Source organism: Malus sylvestris, chromosome 3, assembly GCF_916048215.2.
Source record: "Malus sylvestris chromosome 3, drMalSylv7.2, whole genome shotgun sequence".
Lineage (NCBI taxonomy): Eukaryota > Viridiplantae > Streptophyta > Magnoliopsida > Rosales > Rosaceae > Malus > Malus sylvestris.
Window position 1 is genome coordinate 3960335 of NC_062262.1, and position 15213 is coordinate 3975547.

The following is a 15213-nucleotide window of genomic DNA, read 5'->3' on the forward strand; positions in this document are numbered from 1 at the left end:
ACACGGACATACACACTCTCACACACGGACATACACTCACACACACCCTGCATACATACATACATACACACACACACACACACATTGCACACATACACACACACACACACTGCATACATACACACACACAGACACTGCATACATACACACACACACACACTGCATACATACACACACACACACTGCATACATACACACACACACACACACTGGTCAGATGCACACACTGCACTCACACGGACATACACACTCTCACACACTGACATACACTCACACACACCATGCATACATACACACACACCTTGCATACATACACACACACCCTACATACATACATACACACACACACATTGCATACACACACACACACACACTGCATACATACATACACACGCACACACACTGCATACACACACACACACACTGTATACACACACACACACACTGCTTTATGAAAACCCCAAATTCCAAATTTCTAATCTCAATTTCAAACCCCAAATTCCAAGCTTTATGAAAACCCCAAATTCCAAACCCCAAATTCCAAATTTCTACTGCATACTTACATACACACACACACTGCTTTATGAAAACCCCAAATTCCAAATTTCAAACCCCAAATTCCAAATTTCTAATCTCAATTTCAAACCCCAAATTCCAAGCTTTATGAAAACCCCAATTTCTAATCTCAATTTCACCTAAATATCAAAACCCTAAAATTTGTTCAACTGCAGAATCAAATAAAGCTCAAACCCAAAACAAATCCGCCCAAATCGACGAAAAAAATCCACCCAAATCGACGAAAAAAATCGAACAATCGAAGCTTACCAGACAACTGGAGGCAGATGAGGGCGAGCAGATCTGTTATGTGAAGACGATGGAGCGGACGACGAGAGGAACAGATGAGGAGCAGGATGCAACTGACGGCGAGCAGGACGCAGAGATGAGGATGAGGAGGACGACGTGAGGGAGGAGGACGTCGACAACACTCTCTCCTAGGATGACCGAGGTTCTTTCTCGCAAGAGCGCAATCGGATGAGAAGGACGACGTGAGGGATGAGGTCTTACGAATCCGGACGTTTTTTGGGTGGTTCGCTAAGAACTCCTAGCGAGGGGTTTAATCCGTGCGAGTCGGATCTAATCCCATTAAACCTAATCCTTGCCCCTACCAAACATCAGACTACAATACCAATTAGTGTAGTCCAGTCCAGTCCCCCCTAAGAAGGTCAAACAAACACGCCCTAAGTGCTTTTCCAGCTTATGGAATGTTGTCAGGATGGAGTACACATGGCTATAAAGCCTGTCCACATTGCATGCATGATAAAGAATCTATTTACTTACCAGCGAGTCGTAAGATTTGTTATATGGGGCATCGACGTTTTCTTGAAGATAATCATAGGTTTCGAAAGCAAACCATAAATTTTAATGGTCGTCGAGAGCATCGTAGTGCACCAAAGGCAGTGGACTGGTTTACAGTGTCTCGAAGAACTTTCTACATTGAGATTTACTTTTGGAAAACCAAAGAAAGATGCTTCTGTTGGGCAATGCAGAAAAAGAACTTCGAGCAGTACAAGTAGTAACAGTCAGTGGAAGAAGAAATCTATTTTTTATGAACTACCTTATTTGAGGCATCTGTTGATTAGACACAATCTCGATATTATGCATATCGAGAAGAATATATGTGACAGTGTGGTGGAAACATTGCTAGATATAGAAAAGTCTAAAGATGGATTAGCTGCACATGAAGATCTTGAAGTCTTGAACATAAGACATAGTTAACACCCACGTAGAGAAAGAAATAGAACATTTCTACCTCCAAAGTACGTTTTGCAAAGTGTTGTCTACCATTCGGGTCCCCGATGGATATTCTTCAAATTTATTGAGATGTGTGCATATGAATGAACGAAAAATACATGGGTTGAAAGGTCAAGATTGCCATGTTTTAATGCAGCAGTTACTCCCGCTTGCAATATGCTCGGTTTTGCCTAAAGCTGTTACTATGGTATTATTAGAGTTGAGTGCAATTTTCAGACAGTTGTGTAGTAAGAAGGAGTCTGAGGAAGGATTCAAGCAATTGAATTCAAGAATTGCCTTGACATTATGTCAACTTGAAAAAATATTCCCTCCTGCATTTTTTGATATAATGGTGCACCTTCCAGTTCACTTGGCATATGAAGCAGCTCTTGCAGGGCCTATTCAATATAGATGGATGTATCCAATTGAACGGTAATTAATAAATTTTTATAAATTTTTTACAATTGTAGTCATAGCTTTAATTTATAATTATAATAATTTGTGTTTCATTTATAATTGTAGGTAGTTGTGTAACACCTACCCCCATTTATAAAATATATTTATGTAATTATCCCCTAAATTTTATAAATCTATCATTTTAATCCTATTTTGACTACCCTATCAGGATCTAAAAGTTGGAATCCTTTTCTTTCTCAAGCTGCCACGTGGCAGCACCCCAATCACCCTCTCATTTTTCTCTTTATCCCCCCCGTGACCCCCATCTTCTTCTTCCTTCTGTCTATCCCTTCTCTCCCTCTCGGATCTCTCATTTCTCTCCCTCTCTTCATTGAAATCTCAGATGCGCACACACCCACAGCGACATAACAATTTCGAGGAAGCCATCATCGTCATCAATTTCTCATTCTTCTCTCTCTCTCTTTCCCGTGCTACGAGGACAGAAACCCGGAAAGGAACTCCAGCGAGATTTTTCTATTCTCCGGTTAGGTAAGCTTTGATTTCCCTCTATTTCATCCTAGAATCTTGTGAGAATGAGTTTTAAGTGGGTTTTATTTCGTTTTTGTTGAGGTTTTAGGACGAAATCAACGCAGGTGTAGGCACACCCATCTCCGGTAAACCGTGGGTGTCGAGGGAAGTTTCGGCCATATCCGACCGTTCCAAGGCGAAAGGAAGGTATAAAAACACTCCTCTTGTCTTGTACTTCATTTTGGTACCTAGATCGGGGTCTATGGTTGTAGTTTGTGGTTGGCCAGAGCTGTAGAAGCTCCGGCGTTCTTCTCCGTCGACGCCAGGCCTTCAAGCCGTTTCTAGGACAAGCGGGCCTTAGGCCCGTGGTGAACCTAAGCCCTTTTTGGGCCATTCTAGAACTTGGGCTTCAAGCCCGTTCGGTCCATATCCCATATTTTAATATTCTGTTATTTATATTTTTGTTAGTTATTTATTAAGACCCAAAAGGCCTTCGGGCTGTCCCATTCAAGGATTAAGGCTCGTTGACCCAACCCAAAACATTTTTAGGTTTTAATCAATTTCTGTTTTAGAAATAAAGGCCTTAGGCCATTTTTATTGGGCTTTCATCCCTTTCCCAAACCCATTAACCTTTAATTTAAACCCAAAACCCTTAGGGCCCATTCGGCCAAACCCAATCCAAAGCCCAGTCTGACTTTGACCCTTTGACCAGTTGACTCTGACTGTTGACTCGATCAACGGTCAGCGTTGACTTTGACTTTGACCGGTCAATGGTCAACGTTGACTTTTTGAGTTGACTTTTTGGGGTTTCGTCCAGGACCTCTCCTAGGCTAATTTCGACGTCCTGGACCCGTTTTTTATGTCCGTTTTTCCAAATTCAATCGTTTGAATAGAGTTTACTAAAGGTACTCCTTTATGTGAATAGGTGCAATTATTAACCCCGGAATTTCACCATTTATTACGTAGTTCGTAATTTAAATTCGTATTCGCAATTACATTATCTTTATTAGTTAATTTTAATTCCACTAATTATAAGTTTAGTAATCGATTAGTTATCGAGTTAGAAGTTTCATAATCAATCTTTATCTTTCGTTGACATTTCAAAGTTACAACTAGTGTTTTTAAATAAATCTTGAACCCATGAACGCATAGGCGAAAGCCGTTTGCGAGTCCGAATTATAACGGTATAGTTCTGGACATTGAAATTGTGAACTATAGATTGTGGGAAGCATGGGTTAAATGTTAAGTTAGTAAAGAAAAGAAAAAAGTAAAGTGGGGACCTATCAGATTTTTTTTAAAGGGTATGAAATGACCCATTTGGAAAAGAAAAGGGAAGGCCACTTTCTTCCTCCCTATTTTCGTGAAACCGTAAGGTCTACCAGTCAAAATTTAAACTGGCCAATTCCTCCATTTTTCCAGTTGATTTTCCTACCTCCTTCACCTGCAACTTGCTCAACTACCTTCCTCCTTCCCTCTCTACCAAAAATTAAGGGTTTTTAAGGTCTATTTCATGTAGAACTCCATAGGAGAACCCGGGGGTTCTCGACGAAGAATTGTCATTCTGGAGAGTATCACCATTCCCCATCACCCTTAATCCACTTCCCTTGGACCCAAGAACAAGACCCAACTGGTGGTTGAGGCGTTGGAACACCAAGGAAGTCGAATTGAAGAACACCCACCTTAGGGTTTCGTTGGGTGCGAGCCAATTTGAGGGCCTTCCTGGCCAAATTGGACTCAGCCACAGGTATAAAGTGTACTTTACTTGTTGAAATCTTCATTCTTGTAAAATTTGATATTTTTTGGAAAAAAAAAGTCGAATTTTCCTATATGTGACATTTGAATTATGAAAATGTTGTTGAGTGTATATTTTATCGATAAGGTCTGCCACTTGATTATTCTAACAATTGACAATCTTATCATTGAATTGAGACAAGATTTTGATATGCTATTGTAGATATTGTTTAAGGACCTTAGGGACTTATAAGTGAAAATCTAGTGATTGGATTTTACGAAGCAAATGACGTAAGATCATGGACCCTACATTAGAACGACGGTTCGATTCCTCATTAAATGTTGTTGTGGGAGACATATGAGAATTTTTTAGTATGTGAATTATCGAAGAAAATCTAAATGTGGACTTGTGCTTTGTTAGATGGTGACAAGAACGTGATGCCTTGACTATCGTGCTAGGGTACATTAGCACGAACTCCAGGTGAGTGACTTTAATATATGTGATATTGGTAATTACCAAATTGTCATAATTATGATCATGTGTGGATATGAATTGGTTTTATAAATATGTCCTATTGAATTGTTATTCCAATACTTCAACATCAATTGATGTTTATGAAATGGTGTGTGGCATGTATATTGGAAATGTGGTTTGATTTGTATGATTGACATATTGAGATTAATGTGAGGACTAGTAATGATCGTTAACCATTATGATGGGGATTTTTTGCTTAGATATTGTTTCACCTTCCTCTTCGGCGATTGGTTCTAAATTTAGTATTTGTGCCTTATTTCCCTTGGTTGAGCTTTTGTAAATTAAGTAACTTGTGCTTGTCTCATTTCTTTGAGCCGTGTATATATGGTTGTTGGCCTTCCGCGATTCCGTTGAGTGAGGGTCCGGAATCGTATCCACTCAGATTCCGTTGATAGATGGTCCAAAATCCCTTATATTCCGTGATTCAGTTGAGTGATATTCCGGAATCGTATCTAAATTGGGTTTCATTTAGTTATTGTTACATGTTGTATTTAGCAATTCCGTTGAGTGAGGGTCCGAAATCGTATCCACTCGGATTCCATTGAAAGATGGTCCGGAATCCCTCCTATTTCGCAATTCCATTGAGTGGTGGTCCGGGATCATACTCACATTGGGATTTATTGAATTTGAATTATGATGACTTCAAAGGTGTATGCTTTAGCCAAACTGTGTCGCTCCAACTCTACTTTTCATTGTGTTGTATGAGAAGATGGTTGTGAGATGTTGTGATTGGTTTCAGACAAACCGTTGGATGTCTAGGTGACTCCTTCGGGGTTTACAAAAGTTGGTATTGATTTCTTATGAATGAATTATATTCAAGATATGTAAACTGTGTTTGATGGTTGGCATTAGCATTATTCACACATATTTGATATTATTGTCACTCTCCTAAGCTTCGCAACTTATCCAGGTTATTGTTTGCCTGGTGCACCATTCCGATGGTGTAGGCACTGATCGTACAGGTGACAGGTTTGAGTAGACTTCGAGAAGTTTGTAGGTGGGGGTAGCAGTGCAGTTATCAGAGACTTGGAGCGTTAGGTTACCCTTGTATCACTCTTGTACTTTATCTTTTGGGACTTTCTTTTGAGCACCTCATACTTATCCTTAGTAAAGCAAAGATTATGCTTCTTTTTGGGATGTAGATATTTGTAAATATTTTGTGGAGAACTTAGCCACCTTCGCATTATTTTGGGTTATCAGTTAAAGTATTTCATTCCGTAACTTATACCGTATTCAACGGACGTTATTTTCCTTGTCACGTGTCGATTCTCGACGTATGTTGGGATCGGGACGTGACAAGGTGATTCCGTTATACTTTTTGGTACAACTTTGCACCATCGGTGCACGGTGAGTGTACCCCTTCAAAAGCATGTTTTAATAATAGAAATACATACATGAAAAGCATGATTTAATAATTATGTTTTATGAAATGTTTTGTGAGATAACATGCTTACTGAGGCTAGATTGAATTATTACTATTTTTCCTATAACCCATGTTCTTATAGAATATCCGATGGATGACGATATGTATTTAGAACATGTTTAGAACACCTCTTTGTAGTATAGATGATGGATGACTTTATACTATGAAGTTGTTTTTCAATATAGATATATTCAATGGTTTTGTACTTACCTAGTGATCTTTTCCACTACGGGTCGTAGGAATATATTCTGGTCCATCCCGGGCGACTGTTTGGTGTTGGCATAGGGCCTAGAGTGTGTTTCCTCTAGCTATTTAGCACATGGATGGGGAGCCGGAATGGGGCCTGAAGTGTATTTTCCTCTGACTGTCTGCTCAGAGACGGGGAGCCGGCATGGGGCCTGGAGGTTATCGGACAAATCACTAGTGTTTATTACTTATACATGTTATGAATTTAAGATACTGCACATCATGCTAGGTTTCGGAAAACCTATGTTTTTCATTATATATGTGTTTTCATAAACCTGGAGGTTAGTATGTTGATAACGGCTTTATTATATTTATATCAAATTGGTCCACTCACGTTTGTTTTGCACCCCCTTCAGGACCTACGAACGAGGATTACGATTTAAGCTACGAGACATTTCCCTACCAATGATTCAGTGTTATATTTCCTTTGTTTCGACACTTATTGTAATATAGCACATCTATATCTTATATTCTGTTTGTACTCTGTAATAGACGTATGCTCTGAACTTATGTGTATGACCATAATTTTATTAATTAGCAGTTGAACTTTTGTATTATGTTACTAGTTCCTTTTGACTGTTTTAACTTATTTCTGAGCTTTTACTTAAATTAAATGGCTTTCGTCACCCTTCAGGTGTCGGCCAGCACTTAACCATCCCAATGTCCTGAAGACATCGGGATCGGGGCGTGTCAGATTGGTATAAGAGCGTGATTCATTCAGAGCATACTTAGGATTCCTTTCCACCATTTGGTAATTATAATTCTCATTATATCCTTAATTTCCAGTTGTTCTAAATCTTTCTTGTTTCTTATCAGAATTATGGATCTTGCTGGTGTACCTCGTCGAGCTCGTTCTGGAATAGGGGGAGGAATCGAACAATTGGCTAATGTTTAACGAAATTCCTTTACTAATAGATCAAAACGCACATATATTGAGATTGCTACCAGTCATGGTATTCCGGATATTCGAGTAGTGGGAGCCTGTCCGGAGGCCGAGGAATGGTTGGAGTAGGTGGAAGACACTCTGGATGGTATGAGATGGCCACCAGGTGAGTGGGCGGAGACTGCAGGTTATTTTCTTAAGGGAGGTGCTAAGGTTTGGTGGAAATCAGTGAAGCATGCTCGTCCACCAGGTACTTCGATGACTTGGGCGGCATTCCGGAAAGCTTTAAGTGCATATTTTCTGAGTCCCAGTTATCAACTGAGGATGAGACAGTAATTTCTGGAGTTTCGTTAAGGCAATCTAAGTATCACTGAGGTGGATAATACTTTTCGACGCCTGTCGAGACATCATGCAGAGACTTATGGAAACCCTAGCGAGATGATGGTTCAGTTACTAATTTGCTTGAATCCAGACTATCGTGAACAAGTGGCAGCCATAAGGCATAGAAGTTACGAGGAGATGATCGAGACCTGTTTGAGAATTGAGCAATCTAGGTGAGAGACTCATAACCAGGAGCAGGCACAGTTTCAGGAACCACCCATATATCAGGAACAACCTCGAAACCAGAACCAGAGAGGTCGTGGTTTTCGATCTCGGAGTGTGAGGGAATCATGTAGCTCCTCTAATTTTGTTGGCCCTAGACACTCTCATTCTTTCAAACGTCAGGGTCAGGGTTTAGGTTCTTCTAGCGAGGGTTCAGGCAATGAATCTGGAAGGCGATCTTTCAGTCACTTCAGATCGCATATTACGTGTCACAGGTGTGGATGCACGGGGCATATTGCCAGATTTTGCCCTTCAAGACAACCTGCTGAGAGTTATGCATCTGTGCCGAGTTATGGTAGAGGGGGTAATCCGAGTTCTAGTTATGGCGGTAATTATACTCAGAACTATGGTGGGAATGGAAGTAGAAGTCAGAATACTCAATTTTCCACTCAGAGACAGCCGCAACAGTTTGGTGCAGCTTCAAGTAGCCGCTCACAGGGGAATCGAGCAGGTCGTAACGGTGGTGCAGAACGTCAGTTTCATGGACGTATCAACGCCATGACACAACAGGAAGCTGATCAAGATCCTCAAGTTATTACTGGTATGTTACTTATTTGTGGTAATTGGGCGAGGGTTCTAATTGATCCGGGTGCTACTTTTTCATTTGTGTTTTCATCATTTGCACTGAATTTAAATGCACCACCTACACCTCTTGGATATGATATGCTTGTGCAAATGTCACAAGGAGATCTATTTTGTGCTTAGTGGGAGTATAAAAGTTGCCTGGTAATAGTGGAATGGGAAATGATGGAGGCTAATCTGGTCTCTCTTAATTTGGCGAAGTTTGATGTTATTTTAGGGATGGATTGGCTATCCAGGCACCATGCTTATGTCGCATGTTGGGAGAAATCTATGACGTTCAATCGGTCTGGACGGCCGTTGATCACATTTCAGGGTGAGCGATGAATCCTTCTTAGTAGCATTATTTCCCCTATTCAGGTGACTAAATTGTTGAGTAGGGGATGTGTGGGATTCTTAGCCCATGTAGTGACAAGGGATAAACCTTTGTTGAGACCTAAGGATGTGCCAGTGGTGAAACAATTTATCGATGTTTTTCCGAAGGATTTACCAAGGTTACCGCCTGCGAGGGAAATTGAATTTACCATCGATTTACTTCCAGGTACAGACCCTATCTCTTTACCACCCTATCGAATGGCACCAGCAGAATTGAGGGAATTGAAGATTCAACTTCAAGAGTTAGTGGATAAAGGTTACATCCAACGCAGCATGTCTCCCTGCGGCGCTTCTGTTTTATTTGTTAAAAAGAAAGATGGATCGATGAGACTTTGCATCGACTACCGGCAGCTAAACCGGGTGACGGTGAAGAATCGTTATCCTCTGCCTCAGATCGATGACCTGTTTGACCAGCTGAATAGTGCTCAGCTGTTCTTTAAGATCGATCTTCACTCAGGTTATCATCAGCTGCTAATTCGGGAGGAAGATGTATCGAAGACTACCTTCCGCACTAGGTACGGACACTTTGAATTTCATGTCATGCCTTTCAGATTGACGAATGCACCTGCAATGTTCATGGATTTGATGAACAGAGTTTTCAGACCGTATCTAGATCGGTTTGTGATTGTGTTCATCGATGATATTTTGATCTTTTCCAAGAGTGTTAGCGAGCACAGGAAGCATTTAAGGTTGGTGCTGGAAAAGTTGAGAAGTCAGCAGCTGTATGCTAAGTTTAGCAAGAGTCAGTTCTGGCTAAACCAAATCAGCTTTCTCGGTCATGTAGTATCTGCTGAGGGGATTAGTGTGGATCCTCAGAAGGTGTCGGCAATAACTACGTAGGAGCAACCGAGGAATGTTACAGAAGTGAGGAGTTTTCTTCTAGGTCTGGCTGGCTATTACCGAAGATTTTTTAAAGGTTTCTCATCCATTGCCTTACCTTTGAATAAGTTGACTCGGAAGGAAGTTGAGTTTAAGTGGGATGAAGATTGTGAGCGGAGTTTTCAGGAGCTGAAGCGATGTCTCACTCAAGCTCCCGTTCTTACGCTTCCGGACGATAGCGGTGAGTTTGAGATCTACACGGATGCATTTCTGTCAGATTTGGGTTGTGTATTGATGCAACATGATAAAGTCATTGCTTATGCTTCTAGACAACTCAAGATTCACGAGAGAAACTATCTCACTCATGATTTGGAACTTGGTGCAGTGGTGTTCGCTCTAAAGATTTGGAGACATTATTTGTACGGTGAGAAGTGTCGCATCTTTACTGATCATAAGAGCCTCAAGTATATCTTTACGCAGAGAGACTTGAACTTGAGGCAGAGAAGATGGATGGAACTTACCACTAATTATAACTGCACGATTGAATATCATACCGGACATGCCAATGTAGTGGCGGATGCACTTAGTCGAAAATATCACGGACAGCTTGCATCCCTTCAAGCTATTCATGTTCCGCTACTATTTTCTCTTCGAGAAACAGGCGTGCCGGTGAGACTAGGTGAACAGGGAGCTTGGTTGGCACATTTCCATGTTAGACCTGTTTTGGTGGATATGGTTCTAGAAGCCCAAGAGCTTGATCAGGAATGTGCCGACAGAAAGATTTCGGTGGAAAAATGAGAAGATGAACATTTTATTATCCGCAAGGATGGAGCCTTGATGTGGGAAAACAGATTGTATGTGCCTCATGATAACGAAGCAGTAAAAAGGGAAATTCTGGATGAAGCACACATGTCAGCATATGCCATGCATCCGGGAAGCACTAAATTATATCGCATTATCCGTCCGTTTTATTACTAGTTAGGAATGAAGTGGGATGTGGTGGATTATGTGAGTAGATGCATCATTTGTCAACAGGTGAAGGCTGAGAGGCAAAGACCTGGAGGATTGATGCAGAATCTTCCGATACAAGCGTGGAAATGGGAAGACATCACCATGGATTTTGTATATGGTTTGCCGAGGACACAGTCGAGATTGGACGACATTTGGGTAATTGTTGATCGACTTACTAAGACCGCTCACTTCTTGCCTGTTCGATAGACCTATCCACTGGAGAAATTATCGAAGTTGTTCATCGATAATATTGTTAGATTTCATGGTGTACATGTCTCTATTGTTTCAGACAGAGATCCCATATTTACTTCCAGGTTTTGGAAAGCTTTTAATATTGCCATGGGTACTCAATTGTTGTTTAGTACTGCCTATCATCCACATACTGATGGTCAGTCTGAGAGGAAAATTCAGACATTAGAGGACATGTTGAGAGTGTATGTTCTCCAATGGAAGGGTAGTTGGGATAGCTATTTGTCGTTGGTTAAGTTTGCGTACAATAATAGCTATCATTCGAGTACTGGTATGGCACCATATGAAGCTCTGTATGAGAGAGTGTGTCGGATGCCGTTGTGTTGGGCAGAGGCTGGCGAGCGAGTATTGCTGAGACCAGAGATTGTGGACACTACCAATGCGAACATCCAGCTGATTAAGAGAAACCTCAAGGCAGCACAAGACCGACAAAAAAACATCGCGGACAAACATTCCAGGGATCGTGAGTATAAAATTGGTGATTATGTATTCTTGAAGTTGTCTCCTTGGAAGGGTGTTGTTCATTTTGGTAAGCAAGGAAAGTTGAGTCCTCGATACGTTGGTCCTTATCAAATTACAGAGAGAATTGGTGCAGTTGCCTATAGATTGGAGTTGTCACCAGAGTTATCTCTGATTCATAACGTTTTCCATGTTTCCATGCTTCGGAAATATGTATCAGATTCCTCTCATATCATTCAGCTAGAGCCGCTGGAAGTAAGTCAGGATGTTAGCTATGTCGAAGAACCAGTGAATATTTTTGATCGACAGGATAAAGTGTTGAGGAACAAGGTTATCTCGTTGGTGAAGGTGTTGTGGAGGAACCACGCTATTGAGGAAGCGACGTAGGAAACGGAAGACCTGATGAGGAGTCAGTATCCGTTTTTATTTGCTTAAGGTTGTAATTTCGGGGACGAAATTTTTATAAGGGGGTAGATTGTAACACTCACCCCCATTTATAAAATATATTTATGTAATTATCCACTAAATTTTATAAATCTATCATTTTGGTCCTATTTTGACTACCTTATCAAGATCTAAAAGTTGGATTCTTTTTCTTTCTCAAGCTGCCACATGGCAGCACCCCAATCACCCTCTCATTTCTCTTTATGCCCCCCCCCCCCGGTGACCCCCATCTTCTTCTTCCTTCTGTCTATCCCTTCTCTCCCTCTTGGATCTCTCATTTCTCTCCCTTTCTTCATTGAAATCTCAGACGCGCACACACCCACGGCGACACAACAATTTCTCGGAAGCCATCATCGTCATCAATTTCTCATCTTTCTCTCTCTCTCTCTTTCCCATGCTGCAATGACAGAAACCCGGAAAGAAACTCCAGCGAGATTTTTCTATTCTCCGGTTAGGTAAGCTTTGATTTCCCTCTATTTCATCCTAGAATCTTGTGAGAATGAGTTTTAAGTTGGTTTTATTTCATTTTTGTTGAGGTTTTAGGACGGAATCAACGCGGGTGTAGGCACACCCATCTCTGGCGAACCGTGGGTGTCGAGGGAAGTTTTGGCCATCTCCGACCATTCCAAGGCGAAAGGAAGGTATAAAAACACTCCCCTCGTCTTGTACTTCATTTTGGTACCTAGATCGGGGTCTATGGTTGTAGTTTGTGGTCGGCCAGAGCTGTAAAAGCTCCGGCGTTCTTCTCTGTCGACGCTAGGCCTTCAGGCCGTTTCTAGGACAAGCGGGCCTTAGGCCCGTGGTGAACCTAAGCCCTTTTTGGGCCATTCTAGAACTTGGGCTTCAAGCCCGTTCGGTCCATATCCCATATTTTAATATTCTGTTATTTATATTTTTGTTAGTTATTTGTTAAAACCCAAAAGGCCTTCGGGCCGTGCCACTCAGGGCTTGAGGCCAATTGACCCAACCCAAAACCTTTTTAGGTTTTAATCAATTTCTGTTTTAGAAATAAAGGCCTTAGGCCATTTTATTGGGCTTTCAGCCCTTTCCCAAACCCATTAACCTTTAATTTAAACCCAAAACCCTTATGGCCCATTCGGCCCAACCCAATCCAAAGCCCAGTCTGACTTTGACCCTTTGACCAGTTGACTCTGACTGTTGACTCGGTCAACGATCAGCGTTGACTCGATCAACGGTCAGAGTTGACTTTAATTTTTTACTTTGATTGATCAATGGTCAACGTTGACTTTTTAGTTGACTTTTCGTCCAGGACCTCTCCTAGGCTAATTTCGACGTCTTAGACCTGTTTTTGAAGTCTGTTTTCCCAAATTCAATCGTTTGAATAGAGTTTGACTAAAGGTACTCCTTTATGTGAATGGGTGCAATTATTAACGGTGATTCCGTTATACTTTTTGGTACAGCTTTGCACCATCGGTGTACGGTGAGTGGACCCCTTCAAAAGCATGTTTTAATAATAGAAATGCATACATGAAAAGCATGATTTAATAATTATGTTTTATGAAATGTTTTGTGAGATAACATGCTTATAGAGGCTAGATTGAATTATTACTATTTTTCCTATAACCCATGTTCTTATAGAATATCCGATAGATGACGATATGATATTTAGAACATGTTTAGAACACCTCTTTGTAGTATAGATGATGAATGACTTTATATTATGAAGTTGTTTTTCAATATATATATATTCAATGGTTTTGTACTTACCTAGTGGTCCTTTCCGCTACGGGACGTAGGGATATATTCTGGTCCGTCCCGAGCGACGGTTTGGTGTTGGCATAAGGCTTGGAGTGTGTTTCCTTTAGCTATTTAGCACAGGGACGGGGAGCCGGCATGGGGCCTGAAGGTTATCGGACAAATCACTAGTGTTTATTACTTATACAAGTTATGAATTTGAGATACTGCACATCATGCTAGGTTTCGGAAAACCTATGTTTTTCATTATATATGTGTTTTCATAAACCTGGAGGTTAGTATGTTGATAATTGTTTTGTTATATTTATATCAAATTGGTCCACTCACGTTTGTTTTGCACCCCATTCAGGACCTACGAACGAGGATTACGATTTAAGCTACGAGGCATTTCCCTACCAGTGATTCAGTGTTATATTTCCTCTGCTTCGACACTTATTGTAATATAGCACATCTCTATCTTATATTTTGTTTGTACTCTGTAATAGACGTATGCTCTGAACTTATGTGTATGACCATAATTTTATTAATTAGCAGTTGAACTTTTGTATTATGTTACTAGTTCCTTTTGCCTGTTTTAGCTTATTTATGAGCTTTTACTTAAATTAAATGGCTTTCGTTACCTTTCGAGTGTTGGCCAGCACGTAACCATCCCGATGTCCCGAGGACATCGAGATTGGGGCGTGTCAATTTGTAAACGTTGAAGCGCTATGTTCGTAATAAGGGTCGTCTTGAAGGTTCTATTGCTGAAGCATATTTGGTGGATGAGTGCTTGTCCTTCTGTTCCATGTATCTTAGAGATGTCGAGTCTCGTCGCACCCGTAAAGGCCGAAATGAAGATGGTATTGGACGTGGAGTGTTTGGTGGGTTATCAATTTTAACTCCAAATGATGTTATATGGGTTCAGGAGAAAATGTGGAGCTCGATCTAAAAGTTCTTGATCAGTGCCATAGATACATTCTAAAGAATTGTGATGAAGTTCACCCTTTTAGAAGGTAAGAACATTTAATCTTATGTCTTAATGTTTTATTGGTTTTCATAACTTTGAAAAATTAATTATCTAAATTTGGACATAAATGCCCAGGCAACATGAGGAATTCTTGAAAATGAAACATCGTCGAAAAAGGTTAACTATGCGACAAATTCAGGAGCTAAGCAAGAAAGAATTTCCAGAATGGTTCAAGTTACATGTGAGTTGATACAACAATTACATTATTTATTTATATTTTTACATTTTAATTATAACATGATTATAGTTAACATGTCAACTTTTATCATCATTTTGATTACAGATGAATTCAAGATGTCATCCTAATGACACGTTGATATCTCAAGACTTGCATTGGCTAGCTAATTATCCTAGCAGGGTTGTGAGTAGATATAAAAGTCACATTGTTCATGGGTTCAGATTTCATATAAAATATGTGG

General features: G+C 40.5%; 2 long non-coding RNA genes across 3 annotated transcripts; both read left to right on the forward strand.

Moving 5' to 3' along the window:
- The first annotated feature begins 2591 nt into the window (after positions 1-2591).
- LOC126615235 (uncharacterized) lies at positions 2592-14338 on the forward strand. Of its 2 annotated transcripts, XR_007620716.1 has the most exons (3): positions 2592-2736; positions 2825-2922; positions 13830-14338. It is a non-coding gene; the product is annotated as an uncharacterized LOC126615235 (long non-coding RNA). The 2 variants fall into 2 exon arrangements; XR_007620715.1 differs by lacking the exon at positions 2825-2922.
- On the forward strand, positions 4118-6189 carry LOC126615238 (uncharacterized). Its single transcript, XR_007620718.1, has 2 exons — positions 4118-4927; positions 5929-6189. It is a non-coding gene; the product is annotated as an uncharacterized LOC126615238 (long non-coding RNA).
- Positions 14339-15213: the final 875 nt, after the last annotated feature.